The 15,893-nt window shown below is 52.1% G+C and overlaps 1 long non-coding RNA gene across 2 annotated transcripts in view; it reads left to right on the top strand.

Annotated features, from left to right (window-relative positions):
- The first annotated feature begins 821 nt into the window (after nt 1-821).
- Nucleotides 822-15,893, top strand: part of LOC308188610 — a 34,723-nt gene continuing 19,651 nt past the window's right edge. Inside the window, exons 1-2 of one of the 2 annotated variants that reach the window (XR_013945641.1) lie at nt 822-970; nt 11,460-11,539. This is a non-coding gene — a long non-coding RNA (uncharacterized lncRNA). The remainder of the gene's footprint in view (nt 971-11,459; nt 11,540-15,893) is intronic. The other variant, XR_013945640.1, reaches the window with a different exon arrangement.

Here is a 15,893-nt window from a genome sequence, read left to right as displayed (position 1 = left end):
ACTGAAATGTAACATCAGCTAGGGTTTCGCAAGCAGTTTTGACAGCTTTCAGGGGTCTTCCAGGGCTCAAGGCTTCTCTGCACGTCTCCAGTAGCAGCATCGGGGCAAAAAGCTGAAAGCATGTTGCAGAAAAGCCAGCCTTTCTTTTCTGGTAGCGTGCCATTTAGCATATCTAGCATTTGGCTAGTACAATTGCTGTCTCGGATGTATCTGCAAGAAGGATGCCTTTCGGATCTTTTTCTCTTGGCTCAGAACTTTCTCCACAGAATTTCCCAATACCCCAAATTAATCTTGGTTAGGGGGGGAAACGAAGACCTTTTCTCTGCGCTGTGTCGTCCGTGAATGTGGGAAGTTTGTTTCCCTGAGCAGACCACTGAAACCACTTCCCCAGCAGATGCACCAAAACCTTTTGGCGAAGGTGGGTCTCACCGAGCAGCCAGGCAATTCCTGGCGATCAGCAGCACAGGGTGAACGACGGGGTCAGTGTTTCTGTGCTTCCTCCCACTGCTCCCAGCCTGAAAGACGGACACGGTGCTGGAGGGTGAGCGTGCCTCATGCCCTGTGAGCATGGCCAGGGTGGCTGCACTGGGGACACGCATTCCCAGCCGGCTGTGATCATTGTAGCATGGGTTATTATCCGTAACCACCTCCTGCCATCTCCCGTCCCCTTGGGCTCAGGAACAAGCCCCGTGTTTAAAGCAGGAGCGCCTGCGGTGGCAGGGGGGGCTCTGAAATGCAAACCCTGCTCCTGCCAGCCCCTCTGTGTCCCCCCCCCCCCCCAGTGCGTCACCACCCGCCCTGCACAGAGCAGCGCTGGGGGCTGGGAGCGAGGCAAACAAAATGCTGCTGTCCTGCTGCACAAACCAGCGAGCAATTTGCATAACTGGGGCAATGCTGATGTCATGCTCAGCATCTCCTTCGGGTGCACGGCAAGCTCGAAAGGATCCTCCTAGAGCTCCATGGCTTTTTGGTAAGCTCTTTTTTCTGTCTTGCCTGCGCCGATTCCTCCGCAGAGATTTCCCTTTGTGTTACAGAGTTCTTCCTCCTCTCAGTTCAAAGTGTTTTTACCGCATCTCATTGCATCGCGAGCTGCTTCTTAGCTGGGATGCACGGAAGCATTTTTGTGCCTTTGTGCCAGAGAGGTGCTGGCGGGGAGGAAAGCACCTCCAGCCCTAGGACAAGCCCCAAGACCCCCCCCCCCAGAAATGCAGGGCTACCTCTGGGAGCACATTCCCTCTCCACAGCGGCATGGCATGTCTGCCTCTGAGGGTAGGGCTGAGGGCATCGTATCTCCTTCCTTTTCCCAGCTTTGAGGAGCTTACCCAGAACATCTTTGCTTTATGAATTGCTCCAGCCCAACTGGTTTACATTTATATATATTTATTTATATATTTTGATTGCTTTTAATGCCGGTTGCCTTTGCTGTGTCTGTCACAAGGACCAGGCAGCTTCGTGAAGCTCTTAGCTCGTCCTTTGCACCAGGCAGTGACTCATCTGTTCCGCAGGCTGGCTGGTAGGTAGCCTGCTGCTGTCCTGAAGCACGGTCCAGCAAGGGGTGCCTGAGAGCCTGCAGCTGCGGATGCACGCGATGCGCAGCGGAAAGGGGGAGGCTCCCGGCTCCTGTCAGCTTGCATCGCCCTGTCACTTGGCCTCTTCTGACTGGGGACAGGAAAAGGAGTTTGGAGGAGGGAAGTCTCGACAGGGGTGATGGTGGCTTTGCATGCAGAGGTGAGCCAGCGGTGTGGCTGAGCACAGCTGCCAGTAATGTGAACCCAAAGAGAAATAGGAAGTAAATGGGGGAGGTGGGGAGCTTTACATTTGGGCTTTGCCACCAAAGCAGAGAATGTGAGCCCAAGGGCATTGCTCTGGTCACTGAGAGCCCCTCTGCCTATGTCCTTGTGCTACCTGGACCTGCAGATGTGCAGAGCTGGCTCTGGATTCAAGTGCCCCGGGTAAGAGCAGAAAAGGTTGTGTAAAAGCAAAGGTTGTTTGCTTTCAAGTGCATGCCTTTGGCATTTTGTGTCTGAATGAACAAGTTAAGTAACTCACTAATGAAGATGGCTAGGCTAATGCTGCTGTCCTAATCCAGGACTTGAGGATCCCTGGCATACCCTGGGTCCAGCAGGCAGGAGGAGAGGAGGAGGAGGAGGAGGATGGACATCAGCAGTCTGATCAGGGCTGGTCCAAACTCTGGGGTGGTGGCTGGAAGGAGGGTGCTTAGCCTGGTTTGTAGACATGCTGTCTAGCACCTGGGCTGAGATAATGAAGCAGGGACCCTTAAGGCTGTGCTGTGTGTTATTCAGCCCCCTCCAGCGGGATTATAGCACGTGGCAACATTTTTTTCGGCGTGTGATAGGATTTTCTTCCTGAATTTCATGCCGAGCTTGAGCTCGCTAATCTTCCACTCAGAGCACGACAGAAGACTCCTCATATCACGGGCTCAAAGTTTTAATCCCGCTCCCAGACATGGCCATGCGGTGCCCACTCGTGATGCTCCTCTTATCATTTGGAGGCTCTGCAGCTCCCTGCGTCCCCCTCGCCCTCCCCTCGCCGTCCCGAAGCCCCTGACATCAGCAGACGTCGGCACAAAGCGGCTCAGGAGGCGGCACGAAAGGATGAAGGAGCAAAGCCGAAAATTGAATTAGTGCTTGCTTATTAGACGGGCAGCTGGCGACGCCGGGGGGCGGCCACGTGTGAAGCCCTGGGACGAGTGGGGCAGGTTCCTGCACCCCAAACCCAGCCAGGGGGGTGAGAGCATCCCAGACCTGAAAACTCAGGGGCTGAGGTGATGCTCTCGGCATCCCCACGCCTCCCCTGCCTGCGAGCTGTTGCTCACGGTGCTGTAAGCAGGTTTATTAGCCTCTGAGCGTGTGAGCTAATTGCATTACTAAGCATGGGCAAAGCCAGGCATTGGGCACCAGAGCTGACAAAGTGACTTAGAGGGGTGGGGTGGGCTTGCTAGCAAGTGCTGACTTAATTTGAGGGGTTTCTTCTTCCTTCAAAGGGCATAAAGATCTCCTTCCTTGCTTGTTGCCTGCTCACCCTCCTTGTAGGTGGTTTGCACGGTGATCCCAAAGAGTGCTGTTTTACTGCGGCCAACATTTGTTAAAAATGCTGCCCATCCCACATATGGCATCGTAATATGAAATATTTCACAGTGCTGTGCGGAAACGTGCTACCACAAAGGCAATTTTGTGCCAGCTGCTTTTGACACTGGATAATTGAGAGGGCTGGCAGAAGAGGGAAACTGCTAGGGGCCAGAGATGGGACCTGGTCACAGGTGCTGCTCCCTGGGACCGGTGCTATGTGCAAGGGGCCATCCCAGAGGCAGACTGCAGCTCTAGACACACATCACTCCTCTCTTTGGGTCCTGTGGTAGTGCCGGTTTTGAAAGTCCCAATTTTCCCTAAAAAGTCGATTTTCTTTGGGCCAGGATAGCACAAATCTACCTCCAGTTTCATTTAGACCAGGACTGCAGTGTTGCAGTACCTCTAAACTGTTTCTTTCTAGAAAACAAGAGTTATGAGGAGTGGCTGAGGGAACTGGGGCTGTTTAGTCTGGAGAAGAGGAGGCTGAGGGGAGACCTTATTGCTCTCTACAACCGAAAGGAGGTTACAGCAAGGAGGGTGTCGGTCACTTTTCTCAGGTGACAACTGGTGGGATGCAAGGCAATGGCCTCAAGTTGTGCCGGGGGAATTTTAGTCCCTGTCCCCAGAGATATTTAAGGGATGTGCAGATGAGGCACTTAGGGACATGGTTTAGTGACGGGACTCAGTAGGTCAGGTTGATGGTTGGACTTGGTGGTCTTGCAGGTCTCTTCCAACCTGAAAGGTTCTGTGATTCAGTTTTATCTGTCGAGCTCAGCTCCCCGTCACTCCAAAGAGAGCACTGCAGCTAGCAAGCACTGCTTCAGCTCAGTTATACAGTTGTTAACATTTACTCTGCTGTGACGGTCGCAGCTAGAAGCCATGAGGGATTTTTTTTATTTATTTTTTTGCTGCACCAGCAAATGTGGTCTGGCCGCAATCAGCTGAAGACAGCTCTGCTACGCGCTGGTCTGACAGGCAGGGAGCTTCTGGCATCACTGAGAAAACCCAGCCGGGCAGCCAGTTATTTCTCATTACAGTCAGATTTGGTACCTGACTCGAGTGGTGCCTCAGATGGACTTAAATGGTCAGAAGTAGCCAGAATCACACCGCACACACCTATCAGTCGGGATGTGGCACGGGACTAGAGGGCAAAACAGCTCCCACCACACCAATGTCTAACATACCTGTCCCCTGCTTCATGTCTACCCCTTGTCTTTGACACTTGAAAGACAGTCACAGGGGTAAGGGGGAGAAAGGAGAGGGCATCACAGCACTGCAGGCATAGGAGAGAGGTCAGAAACGGGCGCTCGGACACGGAGGGACTTGGAGCCCCCCTCACTGCGCTCTGCAGGAGGGTGCCTGCAGAGGGACGGCCAGGCACAAACCCATGGCTGCAAACCGTTCCGCTGAAAAACTGAAAACCCAGAGCAAATCTTTGTCCCTGCTGTTGCCTGGATGAGCTAGAAAAGCGTCTTTCTTTTCAAAAGACAGAGCTGCTAAAGATTCAGCTGCGGCTATGGGCTGCAGTTGGCTTCTTTGTTTCCCACAAATACAATCTATCGCCGCTGCCTCGCGTTCCCTTTTTCCAGTATATTACGGGACTTTATCAGCTAAGCTTTTATGTCAGGGGCTTTATCAGCTAAGCTTTTATTTCGGCTGGGGAATAAAGGTTAAAAAGACCAACCCCGAGCGTATCTGTGAATGGAGCTTGCATAATCCGGCAGCGCGGGGCTCTGCTGACGCAACCGGCTGGGGAAAATGACCGAGGTGCCCGCTGAGGGCCGGCGGTGACTAACCCTCCTCAGCAGCATCCCGGCTCCTGCCGGAGCTGCTGCTGAGGCTGCGGGCTAAAATAGACCCGAAGGCAAGCCGGCTGGGAACAGCAAGGGCTTCTTTATTTGTTTTTGTAAGGAGCGCTCTGTGCTGATCGCCTGCAGGCTCTTTGTGCGCCTCTGTAGGAATCAGGGAAATAAACAAACCTGGAAGCGACCGCCTGCACTCGAAATCCTCTTGCTGGCATTTATCAGCCCCAGGCATGGTCCTCATGTGGGTCCTGAGGGCAGCTGAGACCCAGATGGGAGCCACGGGTCCACTGGGGACACCGGGTGCTGCCCGAGGCCGTGCAGCAGCCCCTGTCTGGAAGCCACCAAGTGGGGTCCCACGGGTGAGAAGAGCCAGAGCAAAGCCCCTGCGAAAGCCCCTGGAGCCCCCCCCCCAGGGCCAGGTGTTCAGGGCCTGACCCTCTGTTTAATCCTGGGATGATCCCTGCCACATCGTGTGGGATGGGCTGCCTGCCTGGCGCTGGCCGAGGGGAAGAATGCTTTTCCAGCCTTGTCCCATGGCCTCCACATTCAGTGATGCTTCCCACGAGGCCGACAGGAGAAGCCAAGGAGAGGTTAGTCCTTGACCTCGAGCTCCTCCAGCACCAGGACAGGGGTGTCCTCGCTCTGTGCTGGCCCCCCAGGCAGAGATAAGGCACATCTCAGCCCGTGTCCCTCGCAAGGGGCCGTGCCTGCCCCCGTCACTCTGTGACTCCTGGGCTGCAGATGTGCAGAGGCGCTTTCCTGTCCAACGCTGTGCAACTGAGAAAACCCCTCTGGGCTCAGATAAATAGGAAATCAGACTGTGTCTCATCCTCTGCCAGGGTGGAAGCTAGCTACAGACACAGAGCAGAAGTCTCTCGCCCTGGTTTACTCTGGAGAGGGACAAGGGGCTGGACATAATGCAAAGCAGCAAACGTGTGCCACCCGAGCTGGTCACTGCCGGGAGGAGGATGCTGGGAGAAGGATGCTTGCTCGTCCCGGTAGCACTGCAGCTCCTGCTGACAGAGCTCTCATGATGGCTCTGCTGTCACCTCTGATCTCTGCAGAGACATGGCTGTGGGTGGCTCTGGTATTTATCAGGGTTATTTTAAAACAGGACCAGATGCAGTGGGCACAACGTGGAGCTCAGGAGGCTCCCTCTGAGCCCCAGGCAGCCCTTCTGTGCTGTGCGGGTGAGGAGCCCTGGCACAGGCTGCCCAGAGAGCTGTGGGGGCTCCTCCTTGGGGATCTCCAAAAGCCGCCTGGGCACGGCCCTGGGCAGCCTGCGCTGGGTGGCCCTGCTTGGGCAGGGCTTGGAGCAGGTGGCCTCCAGGGGTCCTTCCCACCTCACACATCTTGTCATTCTGAGTTTTCTTCAGAAGATAAAAAAGAAGAAGAAATTCACAGAAGCAAAACCGGTCAGTCCACAGCTCAGCTTCCCCACGTGTCCTGGCCTGCATGTTTCTGAGGTTTGTAGGAGGCTGTGCCCGGCTGCCAGGGCCGCAGTGGGGTGGAAGCTACCACTGGTACTGGCAGCACTGGGCTGCAGCAGTGTGCTGAGGGCAGCAGGGCTTTCTCCTTGTGCTGTGCTGCTGAAGTGTCAGCTGCGGCCTAACTCCCACTTTCTACCAAGCCCTGTGCACAAGCTATGTTCCTGCCACAATGTGTACAGAAGCGATAGCTGTGTTTATAGAGTATGGGCTGCTGTAAATGTACCCATGCAGGCTTTAAATGCTGCTGTTAGCCCGTGCCGGGTTTGCAGATGATTGCTCTAACCATTGCTAATTGGCTGAAAATGAATGAAGATGCGCATCAAACGTTGCTCCCGATGAAATGTGCCTTTTTCCCAGGGGGCAGATCAGGGGGTGCCCTTGGAGGTGCTCCTCAGGCGAACCCGACCAAAGCCACGTTGTCCCCACCACATCTGTGCCAGCCCAGGGATGCTGTGCCTATGCAGAGAGCACACAGGCGTGTGCCAAACCACCCAGCTGGTCGGCAGCCCCCTTACTGCCCGCCATACAGGGTCAATACGCACGCAGCAAGCACCTCCAAGCACGATGCATATCATATCACAGGAAAACAGTGATTAAAAAGCGGCTTTGCCCGTGTCTTGTGGTAGTGAGCAACACCAGCTTGTGCTGTGTTTTGCAACAGGCTCGGAAAGGTGCAATCGCATGAAGGCAGCGTGGGAAGTACGCATCGCGGTGCCATTCGGCGGCTGAGTTATGGTTTAATTGCCGAGATAACTTTTTCACATGAAACTGAAGTAGGTATAGCTGGAAAGTGGAAGCCAGAGAAGCTGTCTCTCCCCTCTTTATGACTGAGAAATGGTTTAGGACAAGAAAAATGGTGTGAAGTGATGTGGGAGCCCTTTAGGGCAAGGGATTTGAGCTGGCTCAATGGAGAAGGAGGGGTTTGTTAGGTGTGTGAGTACAGCTGTACTTCCCTCTGCACTGAAGAAGATCTGCAATTGCCTCCACAAAAGAGGTAGAAAGAAGTTGCCCTACATTTACCATACCTAACACCATTCCTTGTGCACCTCAGGTGTGTTTCCATACAGCCTGCAAATTATCATCCCTTCTTAGGGTGTCATACACCAAGCTGAAGTATGACCTATTCTGCACAGGGGATCTGTATTAGGACGTATATTCTGTAAAAGGAAAAAAATGTCACAAGTGTGTTTCTTCTTTTCTGTTTATTTTTCCGAATCTGACTCGTCTTGGGGTCAGTGCCATGAGACCCAAAGAGATGAGGCTTGTGAAGAGGTCACACTCCATCCTTCCCTCAAGCAAGTGGTGTTTACCACCGCAGCTTAGAAAAGCAGCAGGTGTGTTTCTTCACCCAGCTGCACCTCTGGGGAATGTTTCACGTGGGCAGAGCGAGCATGAAGAACAACCTTTAGGGTGCCCCCACCCCTGCCAGCACCCACACGTTTTGCCGGAGGGTTTGTGCACTGTGCTGTGCACGGTGGGTTGCTCACGGGCTGCAAGTAGCAGTCACCTCAGTGACTGTGGGACATATCCAGTTTGCAGCTTGGAAAAGCTCATGCTATGTCTCAGCTGCCCACAGAGGAAAACCAGAGAGCAACTGGCTCTAAATAACTCCAGAACAAGCTCAGGAGGGCCAGAAGAGAACTGAAAGGATGACACTGAGTTCGTTTCCCAGCAATATTAGCCATCTGTTGCTTTTCCTCTGTTTCCCTGCTTTCTTTGCACTCAAATACACAAGCACACTCTGACATAAAAAGTTTTAGATCTCTGAAATGGGGAGAAGGAAGACAGTTTTTTTTTCCCTTCACTTAAGGTTTTAAAGCCACCTCCATAGTGACAACCAAAGGAGTTTTAAGTGTGGGAGAAAATAAATGTAATATTGCAAAAACATCTGAACCGTAGGAATATTACACACATAAAAATACTGCCCAAGCTTGTAAAACTTTAACAGTGGTGGTATTAAACATGCAGAGAGGACCAACAGAGAGCAATGCGGGGAGCAGTAAAGAAAAGAAGAACCTGGCAGAAGGACAGATGCAAAAATATGTGGTTTAGCCCAGGTGATTTGGGCATCAGCCCAACATGAACTAAATACTCTGTGGCCCCGATGTGGATTAAATGCTTTGTCTCATTTGTCAGCAGCACAGCTATTGGGTTGAGCAGGGGGCAAGGGGAAATGGATGCAAAGGCTGGAATTTATGAGCTGAGAGAGAAGCTGAGATAAAGAAAGAACGCGTCAGGTCAAGGGGAGAAGGATGCCTCCAACCCACTGCGTGGAGAGGACCACCATCGGCAATTGCAAGGCTTGTAGCGATGGCTTTTCATGAAGCCACCAAGCTGAAGGCTGTGGAAGGGGAGACAAAAGAGCCAACGTGGCAGGTGGGTTCAGGGAAAGAGCAGGGAGTGGGGACGGTGATGGGCTAGGCATGCAGCATGGGGAGAAAAGTGTCGGGAGAAGCTCTGCAGGAAGGAATGAAGAAATACGGGACAGCACATGCCAAATCAGAGGAAGGAGAGGATAGGATTACTAGCTGCAGGCCCTGCCTGACTTGCTCAAGTTGGGGCATGGGGGAGACCGGGTCTGTCTGATTCCTTGTTGCCAAGCAGGAATGCGCTCATTAAGATGTGGTGTAGTGGAAGAGATTTAGTCTGGGTCAAGAACCTGCCAGTGGGTAGAAGACAGGCTGTGCTTGAAAGGGGAATTAAAATCTGGCAGCAAGTTCCTGGTGGAGTTCATCAAGGAGCTGCCTAGGATGCTATCTTAATCCGTGTTTTCTTTAAGCGACCTGAGAAGAAAGAGCAGAAATGACGTGAAGTCAGGAGTCACTGTGGGTACCGATGAGGGCTGGAGTATGACGTAAGAGGAGCTGAGTGCCCTTACAGATGAGATTGAGAAAAATGGGATGTAATTTAGCAAGAAAAATGCACCGCCATGTACTTGGACACTAACAACAAGAATTTCTGCTATAAGCTGGCAGCTTATCCACAAAGTAACAGAGATGGATCACTCAGGCATGAGATGGCTCGGAGCCACGAGCATCTCATGGCTATGAAAAGGCAAATGCAAACGGAAGCAGTATCAGCTAGAAAAATTCTAGAAAGGCCTGGAGGCAGCATGGCCAGGGGCCGAGAAGCCAAGGAGGCCTTGTCCATGCTTGGGACCATGCCTGGCTGCTGGAGCCTCCTCTTGTGGCAACCCTGTCCCGTGCCCCAAGGGATCCCAGCATCTCCCCAGGGCTGGGGGCTGTGTGGGGATGTGCCTTCCCAGCATAGCCCCTCTTTACTCCAGCGTGTCCGCTAAGCAAGGAGAAGAGTTATTTAAGCTTGAGGACAATGATGGCCGTTGAGCAAATGCCTCTAAACCACCCCTGACTATGTTTAGAGGAGAAATGACAAAATTAATGACCGCTGGAGGAATGAAATGCCACAAAGGCTTTCCTGCAGGAATCCTAGGGGCAAAGCGTTGCCTAGTTTTAGGCTGGAGCTTTGTGAGGCCATGGAAGGGATTGCGTACTATTGACTCTGTGTGACAGAAGAAGATGTGGCAGAACAGCCCAGGAGATCCTGTCCAGTCCTATGATTTTAAAAACGTTATCTGTAACTAGAGCCATCAAAATCAATAGAGCAGCACACAAGGGCACCCAGCTAGGCACTGGTGTTAAATCTGCACATGAATCATGGCCAGTATTTGGGGGCAAGTGAAAAAAAAAAAAAAGTATGGTTTATTTCAGACTTGTCTTTTGAAAGATCCACTCATGACCTTGAGGAGTATCCAAAACACAGAGTCTCCAGGGCAAGGCAAGAAAAGGAAGCCAGGACAAACAAAACCACTGCATTGAAATGCCTCCTTTGTAGAGCAGTGCAGATCTCTGCTGTGCTCCTGCAAAGGCAGTGTGAGCACAGACATAGCTCCTGCCCGGCTGTCGCACTGCCTTGAAGGGACCTCTGCTCCTGCTAGGCCTGCACGGACTAGAGGGCCCAGAAGCACCCCAATCCACCTTCTGGCCCCCTTGTGTCAGTCTGGTTTGTAACCCAAACACCACCCAAACACTAATTCATTAGCCATTTAAGTAGGTGACAAATTAAGCCATAACAGGAAACCCTTTGAGCTTGTGTGTGACGGCATGTTGAGGGAGCAGCTTAGGCTGAGAAGGCCCCTCACCTTCACCGCACTGCTAGGGCTGGGACGTGCTACCTCCTCAGTTCATTTTGTTTAATTTAAAAAGGCTCCTCCTGCCCCTGAGGCCTGGTTTATCCACAGTACTGGTGGTTTTTGTGGGAGGTTTCCATTGGCACATGTTCTGTAAAAGTGTGCTTTGAGAGGGGACCTTCTTCCCTCAGCTGCCTCCTGCACCCCTTCCTGAGGGTGTCCTGCTGGTCAGCCTGACCTGTGCCTTAGGGACAAACTTGAGGGGATGCTGGGGACCTATGGGGGAGAAATTCAGGGATCTGTCATTGCACTGAATGTAGCAGTTGACTTCTCCTGTGCTAAAGACTGGGTTTCAGAAAGCTTTAGCTGTCCTTCTACATATGTGAGTTAGTTTTTTATTCCAACAGTGACAGGACTGTCAGAAAAGGAGGGGTAAATGGAGAGTAATTGCAAGAAATGACATGCAAGAGATCACCTTTTGCCCAGGGGCTGCATTTTACTCCCCTCTCTTCGGTATTCTCTGGAGTTAATATCAGATAGAGCCTGTGACATGACAGCATGCCTTGGGTTCATGGATGTCTTGGGTCTTAATGCTCTGGGACACCAAGGCCCCTACTGAGAGTGACTTTGCAGCCACACCAAGCGCTGCACTTCTTTTTGTCTGCAGAGGCGCAGAAATCTGGCCCCAGGTTACACCCCCAGTGCTCAGCCTGGCAAAGCCACCAGCCCCAAGTGGCACTGGGGAACTCATCCAGCCAGGCCTCCAGCTCGCCCAAGCCTGTCTTCTCTAGGGGAGCGAGACTGGTTAAATTCCTCACTGATGCTTTCCCTCTCCTACCACACCTCTTGCCCTGAGGGATGTCACCACCATGACAGCCCGCCACTGTGGGATGTACCCACCCCATTTTGCCTCCTTGGCTCCCTGCAGGCAAAAGGCGGCTGGAGTACAGAGTGAAGAACGAGGAGAGCTTCTCTGATCCTCTGTCGAGCACTAAACCTGATATGCAGGTAATGAAAGATCTGGGGCTGAACACCCAAGCACACACATCACTCTATCCTGTGGCAGCTGGAAAGAAACCACAACCTTCAGTGAAAAGATGCAGACTAATTCCACTATTTCTGACCCTTTTAGAGGAATTTGTTTTTCTCCCTTGTGAGTGCAAGGATAGATTTAAAATAGAGCAGCCAATTCACTCTGGCCTCTAAATTGCTTTTAAAGCACTGGTCCTGTGAGAATCCCCCCCCCCCCTTCACCTCTTGCCCTCCCCCGTGCGAGGCAGCCTCCTCCTATTCTCCTCCCAGCACTCCCTGCCGCCGCCTGGCTTCCTTCTCCTCTCGTCCTGCCACAGAGCCCCTGACACCACCTCAGGGGGCTGCTGGGTCCCTGAGAAGTGGTGGCATCGGTGACAGCAGCGTCAGGGTTGTGGGACCGTGGGCTTTGACTCCCCATGGGTGCTGGCACGGGTATGCTGCTGGTTCCTCTTTGCATGCTCGGTCCCTACACCTCCCAGAAGAGAGCTGATGAATCACGCTGAAGAAATTCAATTCGTTTGTCTGGCCAAGGGGAGAGCTAGGAGATGACTTGTTGAGGGCTGACAGCACCTCTGGGGGAGAGCTGCTCCGGCCAGGAGAGGTGGATCAAGGCATTGAGGCAGACAGGTTTGGTCCAGGAATGAGATGTGCACTCACGCTGCAAGGGCAATTAACCACTGCAGCGGCTTGCCCAGCGACACAGAGCTACTGCTCACAGCTCTTAAATCAGGACTGACTGCCTTTCTCCAAGATTTATTGGATCTCCAAAGGAAGTGCTGGGCTGGATGCACAAATCACGGTCTGTGTTATATCAGGGGTCATACCAGCTAGCATAACGGCTCCTCCTGACCTCAGAATTTATGGCTGATGTCAGGGGGACAAATAACTCCTCCAGCAGGCACTGCTTTTCAGAGGGAGTGCTCCCAGGGCACGGCTGTCTTCAGGGAGAGGGCGGCCCCACTCACGCTGCATAGCAGCGATGCTCTGCCAGGTGAGCAGCGTGCAGGCACATCCTGCCTCAAGCACCAGCATCTCCACCAAGGGGCATCCCACACGGCCGAAAGAGAGCATGAGTTGTTGGAAGGAAAAGGACAAGAGATGTTTTGCTTATATTTAAGCAAATTTGGTTTTGCTAACAAGGTTAAAAACAAGAATCAAAACATTTTTTTCTGACCATCCTGTTTTAATGCCTTTGTGGCACAAGGATCTGCAGCATCTCAGCAAGCACTGTCTATCTTGGGACAGCACAGTGAGGTCGAGGGAAAGGTGTGCTCCCCCCATAGTGCCTGTCCCTCTGTAATGCTCTCTTGGTGCAAATTTCCATTCCCTAAGTGAGCTGCTCGCTCCTTTTGTGCAGGGACTTCCAATTTTCTCGCCATGCAATGATGATTGCGGCAAAGGCTGTAAGGGGGAGAGGGAAGTCTTTGTGAAATGATAACCCCAGGGGTAAATCTTCAACAGGATATGCACAGCTTTAGCTGTGCAACTGTCATTTACATTAATGGGAGTCATGCAGCTAAATAACCACACTGGAAACACCCTGGTCCCCAGCTGCCTGGTATAAATAATAAAATAATAATAAAAAAACAGAGAGGAAGGAACAAAAAGGTTCTGTTCTTCCACCACAGGAGGCCAAGAGACCTGTGGCAGAAGCAGAAATGTCACTCGTTCCTCACCCATCGCTGTGCGGGGCAGCAGGGAATAAGCATTTGCGATGCTGGGGGAAGGCCGGCAGCTCTCTGGGCATATGTTACTGTAAATTTGAAATCAGAGCCTCTGAGAGGATGCAAAATGACAAACCCAGCTGCCGGTGGGGGTGCTGGCTGCCAGCAGAGTAAAGTGTCGATTATTTCCCATTTGCGAAAGGACACGGCTTTCTGCAGCCAGACCGACGCGCGTGTCCCCGTCCCTGCCACACGCGGGCTGGTGTGCAGGGACCCAGGGGCTGGGGCAGGGACATTCAGTCCTTCAGCTGGACCCACCGCTGGAGTAAAAGCAGGGCACTGATAAATGCTGTTTGCAAACCTCCTTCATTGGGGACCGAGACCGGAGGTGTCTCTTTTATTCCCTTTCCACGGGATGCGGCTCAGCAGCATCGAACAGCTCGGGAGAAGATGGTGGTTTATAAACTGAGCTCTTGGAGCGCGTGCGTGTAAATAAACCAGATGGTGAGGGTGTTTACATTAGCACTCATGCTGGAAGTGCTTAGATTATCTTCCTTTTCAGCTAAATTAGGGACCAATTGGGGCTGGGAGTATCGCTTTAACAACCACTGTTCTTCCTGCTGCTGGAGAACGGGGGCTGTTGCCTCCCATGGAAAGCTTTATTCATCAGAATTTTCTCCTGGTCCAAATGAAATCTTCTATATTTGGGGTCCTGGCAAGTCAGGGCACTTCAGGAGTGCTGGTGGCTGCTTAATCAGAGGGCCCTGGTGAGGCTCAGTCATCCTAAACCAGTCATCAAGGCCATGAGTCATGTCACAGGTGGGCTCCGGTGATTCAAGGATGAGACGCTCCGACCTGATGCATTCCATGATATTATTACCCAGAAGAAATCTCAGTCAAAGAAGTGTTTCTAAGCCGTGTATCCCACCTCCTCCACTCAAGATAGCAGCCTCCCCTCAGAGAGCCGCCTGGTGAGCTGCTTGGAGGAGTGAGAGATGCTTTTCTTTTCCTACTTGACCTCCATTTGCTTGCCATCTACCCAGGCTTGCATCCAAAGGCTTTACCCTGCTGGCTGGGACAACATAACCCTCTGGGATAAAAGGACTTGGGCACAACCAGAGTGCTGCTTCTTTGATGGCAAGCCAAAGGGGAGGCACAAAGCCCATCCACAACCAGCCTTTGAAACAAGGACAGCCACATGTGAGTGATGCTCAGCTATTGGTATGGGTGGATCGGTATCGCCGGCTGCAAGCAGCTGTTTGAGAACTGTGTGCGTGCCATCGTTGTGCCCTGTACACAGTGGCTAAGGGTCAGGAGGAGTTTTGTGGTAAAACTTTCCACACCGGTGAATATTCAAGCAAAGGGGTCTCGTGGGCAGCAGCACCCTGCTCACCTCAGGCACTTCCAGTTTCTGAGAGCCACTTCTCAGGAGCATAACATGGAGATGAGCATTTTCTGCATGTCTCAGCGAAGCAAAAATGCCCAGCTGTTCATTTTGTGGTCACAGGGCTGCTGTTCTTCCCTCCTTATTTATGAGACCGAGAACAAAGGAAACGTTTCCACCTGCAATCTATTATCTGAAATATTGGTGATAACTCCTGCGCCAGCATTTCTGGTGAAAGGTAAGGAACGCCACACCCCAGCAATATGAGCTGAGATCTTGAAAATAAAGGATTCTTGGTCTTGAGTCACAATCTTTTGTTACAAATAGGCATGAAAATAACTCTATTTTATGCTGTATGTGTCCATACCGGGACGTGTGCTTATGCATATGCAAAAGCACGAGGCTCGCAAGACAAACAGCAGGGATAAATGGCTCTCCTGGGTACAATCTAGGTCTGCACCAAGGTCTGTGGGAACTTCATCACTGATTTCAACACAACGTCACCCTGTGTGGCAGCAGCAGTTGTGACCTTGGAGCTTTGCACTGCTGGAAAGGGGAAAATCTCCACGTGTGGATGCAGCACTCACCTCTAGCCTTGGGAGGCCCGGAGATGTCAGAGGCTGCTGCAGAGTATCATTTATTTTATAGCACTTGTGCAACAGCAGCTGTCTCCCAGCGAGCCACGCACATTTAGAGCCCGGGATGACTAAGCTAGCTGGCTTTGCAGGTGGTAGGATCTGAAAAATTGTTCCATTAAAAAAAAAAAAAAAAAGAAGAACTAAGATGGTAAAAGTTCCCTGAAGATAGGTTTCAGCACATCGTGTGTGGGCTCTGGAGAAGCACGAGGAGCTGCTCCCTCAGGCAAGCAGCAAGAGGCACTGATGCTCATCATGAGCAGGGCAAAAAGGAACTGTGCAATGTCTCATGAGAGCCAGCTGACCCAGAGGAGTGGACTGGGGTCATCAGCATCCTCGTGGTGCCCCAAGACACAGCTTTGCAGTAGCTTGGCAGAGATGTACCCCATAGCCCAATGTTTAGGACCTTGGTGGCAACATGGTTAGAAGGACAAAAAGCCACACCAAGGAAATCTGATCAGTGTGTGACATCTTCCCACCCAACCAGCTTTAGCCTTTCTCTCCGTTACAATGTCCTGTCCCTGCAGGGCTGATGTTGGGCACCCCATTAGGATGAATACCAGGTCTCAAGGGAAAGCAGGGACAAAAGTATTTCTGTTCTCCCACACACTGTCAGAGTGGTTGCATACCATGCCTTGAACTGCCTT

Source organism: Anser brachyrhynchus (assembly GCF_964034855.1).
Source record: "Anser brachyrhynchus genome assembly, chromosome: 1".
Taxonomy (NCBI): Eukaryota; Metazoa; Chordata; class Aves; order Anseriformes; family Anatidae; genus Anser; species Anser brachyrhynchus.
The sequence above is the reverse complement of the archived record's forward strand: the minus strand, read 5'-3'. Positions and strand labels throughout refer to the sequence as shown.